The 9933-nt window shown below is 42.6% G+C and overlaps 1 long non-coding RNA gene across 1 annotated transcript; it reads right to left on the minus strand.

The window, feature by feature from the left end:
- Positions 1-627: 627 nt before the first annotated feature.
- LOC132405861 (uncharacterized) lies at positions 628-8860 on the minus strand. Its single transcript, XR_009515983.1, has 3 exons — positions 7896-8860; positions 4414-4527; positions 628-814 (listed from the first exon to the last, which is right to left on the minus strand). It is a non-coding gene; the product is annotated as an uncharacterized LOC132405861 (long non-coding RNA).
- Positions 8861-9933: the final 1073 nt, after the last annotated feature.

Below are 9933 nucleotides of genomic sequence, written 5' to 3' on the forward strand. Positions count from 1 at the left end.
ATGTGGTTTGGTTTTGTGGATAGACTGGAGGAGATGGTTTACTCTTCTTGAAACAAAAACCTTTCCCATTGATAGATAGGTCAAAATCGGAAGGCACACTGAATGAAGGTGATTGTCAGAAGAAACTAAAGTGATACAAGGAAAAGATCATGTTTTGCAAATGCACTGCTGAATTGATTCAATTGTAGTGTTCAGAAGGGAGCTATCCGTTTTCTTAGAATTAATTTTTCAGGATGCGTGCCAGCATTTTTTGCCAATCCTAATTGCCTTGGAGCTTTACCTTGTTATTTTGTGCTCTTGTTATTTATTGCTATTTATTTATATTTGCATTTGCAGTTTGTTGTTTTCTACACATCTTGATCTTTCATTGATCCTGTTATAGTTACTATTTTATAGAATTGCTGAGTATGCTCGCAGGAAAAAGAATCTCAGAGTTGTATATGATGACATATATGTATTCTCATAATAAAACTTACTTTACATTAAATGACCGCCTTCTTTCTTAAAGGGCTGTAGACAGGGAGTGGGCTAATGTGATTAGTTGGATTGCAATTGGTCTCAAGGCTCTTTTTTTTAGATATTGTCATCATTCTGTAATGTCACTGCAATTAATTACCTTGATGTTGAGCTCCGTGTCCTTTTGAATTAATCTTCCTCAAATATCAGACCTGCTTTTACTTTCAAATGCTAATCGCCAGCTCTGTATTTCAGTTCTTCTTTCAGACGCTCAGAACTTGTTTTTCTTTTATCTTGACAATGTGATCAGTTACCTCACGAGTTGCCATGGGAGCACCACGTCTCCTTATTCCAGCAGCTATGAAGGGTTTATGACAAAGTGCAAAGAAGAGCAAGAATTTCATCTGTGAGTGACAGAGCTAATATCACTGGATAATAAATATAAGTCAGTGATAACAAATCTGATTCAGATTTCTGTGGAACTCATTGTTGCTGAATATGATGGAGGTCATTGGCTGTACTTAAGGCAGAGATTGATAGGTTCTTGGTTGGTAAGGGAGTTAAGGATCCAGAGGATGTTTATGAGAATGATCCTGGGGATGAAAGGGTGAATGTGTGAGGAGTGTTCGATGGCTCTGGACCTGCATTCATTGCAGTTCAGAAGAATGATGGGGTAATCTCCTTGAAACCTAATGAATATTGAAAGGCCTAGATAGTGTGGACATGGAGAGGACGTTTCCTGTAGCAGAGGGGTCTAGCACCAGACTAAAAGAGCAGCAGTGACTGACGATTAACATATAATTCATGTTTGTAACCCATACTTCACAGCTACAGACTCTGTGGGTGACTTCCAATCTTCTTTCCCTGCCAGTTTAGAGTAAGATGTAGCCTCTGTCAAATTCATCCCGGATTTATATTTTGATTCCTAAAATTTAGAGGACTGTGAGTGTGTGTGGGTGAGTGGGGGGGGGGGGGGGGAGGGAGGGCAGAACGGGGCTGGTTTCACTGTTGTTGCTTGGTGGGTTCGATTCTGTGTTGTTCTGCCAAGCATTGTGGGCATGCTGTGTTGGCGCCGGAATTTGTGGCAACAGTTGAGGCCCACTAACCCCCGCCCGCGCACCTTTAGGTGTGTTGGTTACAGCAAATGACACATTTCACTTTTGTTTCGATAAATAAATCAGAATTTGAATCTGAGATTTGCTGACCGGCACTTGCTCCTGTCTCGCCTTGTCTCACCCATTCCTTGTGTATTTCCATTAACTTGATCTAATCCTGGTTCCCTCCTCCCTATTCACCAACCATCTTCTTCAGCACACTACCATTTCCAGTAAGCCCACCATAATACCAAGGCATCATGCTGTACAATACTTTTCTATTACTTTTTTTAGATATACAGCACTGGTAACAAGCCTTTAGAGCTCCATCCAATTACATCATGAGACCAATTAACCCTCTAACCCATACGTCTTTAGAGTATGGGAGGTGAACAGGCAAAATCAAATTTATCTTCAAAGTCTGTACACTTGATTCTGGTTAGTTGGGACACATCAGGACCAGTACATTTTGGCCCAATTAATTGACTGCCCCATTTAACCGAAGTTTCATGGAAATAGTTTAAAAGTATAAAAATGACAAAATAAATGAAATATAGAACAAATTAGACACTACCAATGATACTACAGTACTATAAAACTGAGTTTAGTTCCTAATATTTATCGACAGAGGGATTTATCCAGTGTACATATCCGTGCTCTTTCGAGTGACTGTAAGTGAATAAAATTAGCACAGACATCTAGTGCAGATAATAAACTGCCTAATGCTTTCAATAACTGCATTCTTCAACTCTTAGTTTTTATTGTAACATTCAAGATGGTTGTCAATACCTTCAAATTCTTCATAGTTCCTAACTTGATGAAGTAGTTAAATCAGTTCATTTTCACTCCCAGCAATCTCTGGCGTCTCAAAGCTTGAATGCTTGAAACCGCAGGGAGCAAAACAGCTCTGAATTGTCTTGCTGTTTATTTCTTGCCAACTATACTGACAAATTTCACTACTTTTGTACCCACACACATGCAACCAATGCTATTTAAAAACTGTTCACTCTAAGTAAGGTGTTGTGTCCAATGACTACACAAGTGCACCTGAATGACGCAAGTTAGAAACTACTTGGTAACAGTCTCCTGTCCCAAGTAAGCAACTTAGTGTCCTGAACAAATGAAGAGAATCCTGGCTATCTTCTCCATTAGGTTTTATTCTTTAAGAGGTGTCCCAAATAAATGGCTGCCCCAATTTACTGATGGCCCAACTAACTGCGATTCATTGTATATATCACCATGCACTATCTTAATATTCTTTTTCTTATAGGCTTTTACAGAAAAACAAAGACATACAATATCATTTACGAAAAACTATACCAAAATAAAGACTGGCAAACAAGCAATGCTGTCCCAGAGGAAATTCAGGTGGTCACAGGGAGAAACTATAAACTCCTTACAGACAAGGAGGAACTGAATCGAGATCACTGGCACTGTAATAATGTTACACTAATCACTATGCTATTCCTCCTCTTTAAGGCAAACCTAATCCTTCAAAAGACCTGAAGTCTGATACTGTTCTAATGATGACTTTTTTCCATCTTCAGGATGTTATGTAAATTAGGGATATATTGTGGATTAAATGTTGGCCTTCCCAGTGACAGCTCACTCCATCCTGAAGGTCAAACTTATTGTTGTCATATGTGTTGACCCAATTACTTTGGTAAGTTATTAACTGAGGTGTTAATTAAAAGACTCTAAACTAAGGTTCAGTATGACTTAATCTTTACTAGAGCTTGAATTAATTAAGATATCCAGAGCAAGAAAGCTTTAAAATCCTCCAGCCTATGTGTTACAGGCTTTAAGACATAGAAATCTACAGCACATTACAGGCTCTTCCACCCACAATGTTGTGTCGACCATATAACCGACACAAGAAACTGCCTAGAATTACACTACCGCATAGCTCTCTATTTTACAAAGCTCCATGTACCTATCTAAGAGTCTCTTAAAAGACCCTATTGTATCCGCCTCCATCACCATTGCCAGCAGTGCATTCCACACACTCACCACTCTGTGTGAAAAATTTATCTCTGACATCCCCTCTGTACCTGCTTCCAAGCACCTTAAATCTATGCCCCCTCATGTTAGCCATTTTGGCCCTGGGAAATAGCCTCTGGCTAGCCACATGATCAATGCCTCCCATCATCTTGTACACCTCTATCAGGTCACCTCTCATCTTCCATTGCTCCAAGGAGAAAAGGCCAAGTTCACTCAACCTATTCTCATAAGGCATGCTCCCCAATCCAGACAACATCCTTGTAAAACTCCTCTGCACATCCTTCCTGTAGTGAGGTGGCCAGACTCCAAGTGGGGATAGACCGAGGTCTTGTATAGCTATAACATTACCTCACAAACTCAGTCCCATGGTTAATGAAATACCATCACACCATATGCCTTCTTAGCTGCTGTCCACCTACGCAGCAGCTTTGAGTGTCCTATGGACTCAGACCCCAAGATCCCTCTGATCCTCCACACTGCCAAGAGTCTTGCCATTAATATGTTGGGCATTAGAGGATGGGATGCTATGCCTGGGTATAGCCCAGACGTCTCTCTGAAGAATCTGCAACCTTTCAGATATCATGGATTTTACTGATGCAAAATGGTCGGTCGCCCAATCCAATCTCATTTTGGAATGAAATATTTTGTTCAAACTTCTTTGAACTTCCCAAGGTGGCACCAGCAGCTGTCTTTTGATTGTCCAAATTAAAGAAATTAAACTGCTTTTCAGAACTTTTACCACGATGACAGATAAAGGAAAGACGATTGCTAGTTTGTGACACCTGTCATAATTAGACGTTATGAATCTCTTCAGTTGAACTCAGCTGGTAGAAACACTGCCTCACACTGGTTCAGCACTGACCTCAGGTGCTGTTTGTGTGGAATTTGGTCAGATGCGTTTCACGGAGACTCCAGTTTTCTCCTGCATCCTGAAGACTTGTGGTTGGTGGGTTAATCGATTGCTGTAAATTACTCTCTGTAATAAAATGGAACAATGTGGGATTATAAAATGGAATGGGGCTATAAACAAGAATGGGACTATAAAATGGAACAACGTGGGATTAGTGTAAATGTGTGGTTGGTGCTTGGTGCAGACTTGATGGGCTAAAGGACTTCACACTTTTCTCTCTGACACTAGATTGCTTGTAATGAATAAACTGCATGACAAACCAGGACACAATGGGGTTATGCTGGGGAAACTTTCCGTGCCATTTCTTTTGTAATGATTTTCCAGTGTGACTCAATTGGCAAAACATTCACCTAAGATGATACCATATAATCTAGGACAATGTTCCACTGTAATGTTGAGGGAGTGGCTGAGCTGACTGATTTCTTAACCTGCCCCCAATGAGTAAACAGTAACATGTGTAATACTGGCCAGTGATACAAGAGATTCTGCAGGTACTGGAGACCTTGAACAACACAAACAGAATGCAGGAGGAATGTTCAGGCACAGTCCTGAGAAAGAATCTCAGCCCAAAATATCGACTGTTCTTTTCCCTCCATGGATGCTGCCTGACCTGCTGAATTTGTCCAGCATTTTATATCCTCATGTTGGCTGGTATTACTTTCAGAATCCAAGCATGTGACTAACTGCTGGAGGATACAATGTGGATGATTCCAGAGGAATCCCTTTGCTTAAAGATCCCTTGTTACAACCATCAGGCGCCTGAACCAGCATGGATAATAACTTCACTCACCTCAACGCTGAACTGATTCCACAACCTATGGACTCAGCCTCCACAACTCAGTTAATTTATCACTCATTTACTCATTCATTCTTTATTTACAGTACTGTTCAAAAGTCTGAGGCACATTTTGTACATATAGCTACAGTGTCTAAGACTTTTGCACACTACTGTAGTATTTTATGTATTGCACTGTACAAACTAAATTTCCATGACGTGTGAGTGATGATAAACCTGATACTGATGTGGGTTTCTATTGTGGCCTGAGAGTGGGAAGTGGGCAGGGAGAGGGGAATCATGCTTGGTAAAAGGGGAAGGGAGAGGGGAAGGAGTGGGAAGCATCAGAGAGACATTCTGTAATCATCAATAAACCGATAGTTTGCAATCAAACAACCTTGCTTGGTGACTCAGGGCTGGGTGAGTCTATACCCATGCCACCCTCCTCCCTCACCATTCCCAACATCCTTTGCTCCTGCCAGATTCACAAGCTTGATCTCCACTCCATATTGACATGACAAATACAGTACTATGCTAAGATCTTAGGCAGCAAATATATGTATGTATGTGTGTATATATATTTAAGTGGTTCAATTTAGTATCAGAAAATGTATGTACTATATAGCCTGAAATTCTTACTCTTCACAGACATCCACAAAACCGAAGAACACCAAAGAAAGAGTGACAGGAACATTACAACCCCAAGGCCCCCCTTCCTCCCATGCATAAGCAGCAGCAAAAGCATCAACCCTCTCCCCTCCCTCTTGCTCCAGGAAAAGCACCAGCCCCACCTTCCCTGCCCTGCAAACAATAGCAAAACTCCCAAAGAGACTATGATCTTCTCCATCAAAAAAAAACTACAGTGCATCCTAGCATTTCAACTTCTCAAACAGGCTCTTTCTCACTAGTGAGGGGGAGGGAGGGAGGGAGGGAGGGAGGGAGAGAGAGAGAGAGAGAGAGAGAGAGAGAGAGAGAGAGAGAGAGATCGCTCCTGCAACAAACGAGAGCAGGAGACCAACGGCTCGCTGTTTCAATGTTACAATCTGCACTATTGCTTGTTCAAACCCCCTGACACATGAAGACCGACAGGAGAGGGAGATGGAGAGAGAGAGAGAAAGGGGTGGGGATGGAGGGAGGGAGGGGGAGAGAGAGAGAGAAGAGAGAGAGAAAGAGGGGGGAGAAAGAGGAGAGAGAGAGGGGAGAGAGAGAGGGGAGAGAGAGAGGGGAGAGAGAAGGGGGAGAGAGAGAGAGGAGAGGGGGGAGAGAGAGAGGGGGAGAGAGAAAGAGGGGAGAGAGAGAGAGGGGAGAGAGAGGGGGGAGAGAGAAGGGGGAGAGAGAGAGAGGAGAGAGGGGGGAGAGAGAGAGAGAGAGAGGAGAGAGAGAGAGGGGAGAGAGAGAAAGAGGTTCTACCATTTAACTGTCATTCATTCTTTGGGGCACTCCTCTGTTTTTGCAGATGGTTGTGAAGAAAAAGAATTTCAGTCTGTATATCGTATACATTTCTCTGACATTTAATGTACCTTTGAAACATCTCCAAAGGGCAGAAAAGACCCTATGCCATCTCAGGTCTACATTGCAACCAAAAATGGCTGGAGGGTTCTGCAGAAATTCCAGTTCCCCTTTTTTTTTTACCACTGCTGAGATGAACGCGCTTTACAGGGGTTGCCTTATGTGGGGATTGTGAATCCTTGACTTTCTAACCAGAAGGCCACAATCTATGCAGATTGGAAAAGAACATCTTCACCTCGTTGACGATGGACACTAGTGCACATCACAGATGTGCTGAGCCCACTGCTCTGCGCTCTCTCTACACCCATGACCGTGTGGCCAGGCACAGCTCAAATGCCACCTATAAATGTGCCGATGTTTCCACCATTGTTGGCAGAATCTCAGGGTGTACAAGAGTGAGATACGGCAGTGGTGCTGCAGTAAGACCGAAGAGCTAATTGGGGATTTCAGAAAGGGAAAGACAAACGAACACAAACCAATCCTCACAGATGGATCAGAAGTGAAGAGAGTGAGCAATTTCACATTAGTGGGTGTCAATATCTCTGAGGACCTAAGCTGGTTGCAACATATTGATATAAAGAAGGCAAGGCAGTGGCTATATTTCATTAGGAGTTTGAGGAGATTAGGTTTGTCACCTGAAACATGAAACACTCAAAATCTTTTACAGATGTGCCATGGACAGCATTCCAACTGGCTGCATCACCATCTGATATGGGGGGATGGGGGCTATAGCACAGTTTCAAAGTTAGTTGCAGAAAATTGTAAAATTAGTCAGTTCCATCATAGGTGCTAGCCTCCATAGTATCCAAAACGTCTTCAAAGACAGTGCCGTCCATCATTAAAGACACCCACCACCCAGGACATGCCCTCTTCTCATTGTTACCATCAAAAAGGAGGTACAGAAGCCTGAAGGCACACACTCAGCGACTCAGGAACAGCTTCTTCCCATCTGCCATCTGGTTTCTAAATGGACATTGTTGAACCTATGATTACTACCTCATGATTTTTTTTAAATTTCTGTTTTTACAGAACGTAATTTAATTATTTAATGTACATATATTGTATATACTTACTGTAATTAAGTTTTTTCCATATTTATCATGTATTGCATTGTACTACTGCTGCAAATTTAGCAAATTTCACAACTTACGCCAACGATATTAAACCTGATTCTGGATTGAGAGTTTTCGTACTGTCCAAGCTGAGAGCTAAAGTGCTGGAGGAACTCCATGCTGGTCATTTAGACGTGGTCAAGATGAAAGTGTTGGCTTGAAGCTTTGTTTGGTGGCGTGAGATAGATCAACAGATCGAGCAGCTTGCCATGCACTCTTCAGGGTGCTAACACGTCTAGAAGTTGCCAGGAGCACTGCCTCTCCATCCTTGGAATGGCCTGTAATGCCTTGGCAGAGGATTCTCATGTGGATTTTGCCAGTCTATTCATGGGCACACATTTCTTGGTAGTAGATGATGCAGCTACAAAGTGGCAAGAGGTGTTCCGATAGCCTCCAGTACAGACTTGCACGCTGCTGATATGTTGAGAAGCCTCTTCTCAATAATGACGCTTAATCAGTGACAATGGACCAGTTTGTTGCGGAACAATTTCAGTCAGGTGAATGGAATAAGATATATTACATCTGTATTGTACCACCCAGCGACAAATGGTCTGACAGAAAGGTTTGTCGGGAGTCTAAAGAACGCATTGCGAGGAACGTCAGCAGAACACACTACAGTGACACTGATTCAGAAGCCCATCAATCTGCTCCTTGCGTATCGTAATGCTGCACGCTCCACAACGAAGAACTCACCAACTGTGCTGGGTTATCCCTTAAGTTCACGTTTGGATCCCCTGAAACCAGATCTCAGAAGGAGAAGGCGGGACAAACGGCTGAGTCAGATTGAGGCCTCCTCAAGCAAAGAGGTTCCATGTTTCGCTTCTGGACAAGCAGTCCTGGCAAGGGACTAGAGAGATGATCAAAACTGGGTGCTTGGAAATTAATCCCAAGGTAGTGTATGATGACATTGTGGTGAACTATGTGCCTGTCGGGACATGCCCCTGCTGACTGCTCCTGTGGCTCCTCCCACAGGCCCCTGTATAAAGGAGGTCTGAGGCCTGACGCTCGGCCTCAGACTCCAGGACATTGTATGATAGACACTCACTCCTGGTTCCTTCTTCCAGTCAATAAAAGCCGATATCTCGCCTTCCATCTCAGTGTGAGTTATTGATGGTGCATCAGACATATATGTACTTTGATAATAAATTCACTTTGAAATTTGAACTTGAGATAAGAAGCAGTCCGTATGCTGAAGAAATTCCGCAATATTTTTGTTACTTTTACAGCTATCCTCAAAAAACTCGGAGAGGCACAGAAATCTACAACATCTAAAACAAAAGGGCAGGGAGAGTGATATCCTTGCCAAGAACAACAGTAAATTATTTAGCCAGTAACCCATTCCTCTTTAAAGGTGATCATTAGCACATATTAGCTATGTTTTTGCCACGTATTGAAAGTGATTGCATATTTTTGCTGTGGCTTTGTTCCTGTTTGTTGAGTGGCATACTACACTGTTTTATTCTTCCCACGCTGCCAACAGCTCCTTCCAGATTCTGCCACCCACACACACTAGGAGGCCAATGGGAGTGTCAGGTCAGTAGAAATGTTCATTGGCTGTAGTCTTCCGTCACTCTAGAGCTATTCTGTGTCCAGAACAAAACAGCAGACAGGAATAATCATTGCAAACACTCTCCAACACTATAACTGCCTTATGACATAAAGATGCTGGCATGCCTTTGTCATGATTAAATCAATATGTTGGGCCAAAATAGCTCCTGTGAGATATTGTGGCCCAGAAACTTGAGGTGGCTCACTGTTTCTATTGCTGACTAATGAGGACTGATGTGTGTTCTCCTATCCTCCACCTCCTGAAGTCCACAATCAGTTCCTTGGTCTTTCTGATGTTGAGTGCAAGGTTGCTGTTACAACACCACTCACCCAGCTGATCTATCTCACTCCTGTAAATCTCCTCACTCCCATCGGAGATTTTACCAACAACAGTGGTGTCATCGGCAAACTTATAAATGAGACTTGAGCTGTGTTTAGTCGCACAGTCCTGAGAATAGAGCAGTAGTGTCAGCACATATTGTTAATGTGCATCTGTGTTGATAGTCAGCAAAGAGGAAATGTTATTAC

This window comes from Hypanus sabinus, chromosome 16, assembly GCF_030144855.1.
Source record: "Hypanus sabinus isolate sHypSab1 chromosome 16, sHypSab1.hap1, whole genome shotgun sequence".
In the NCBI taxonomy this organism is placed as follows: domain Eukaryota; kingdom Metazoa; phylum Chordata; class Chondrichthyes; order Myliobatiformes; family Dasyatidae; genus Hypanus; species Hypanus sabinus.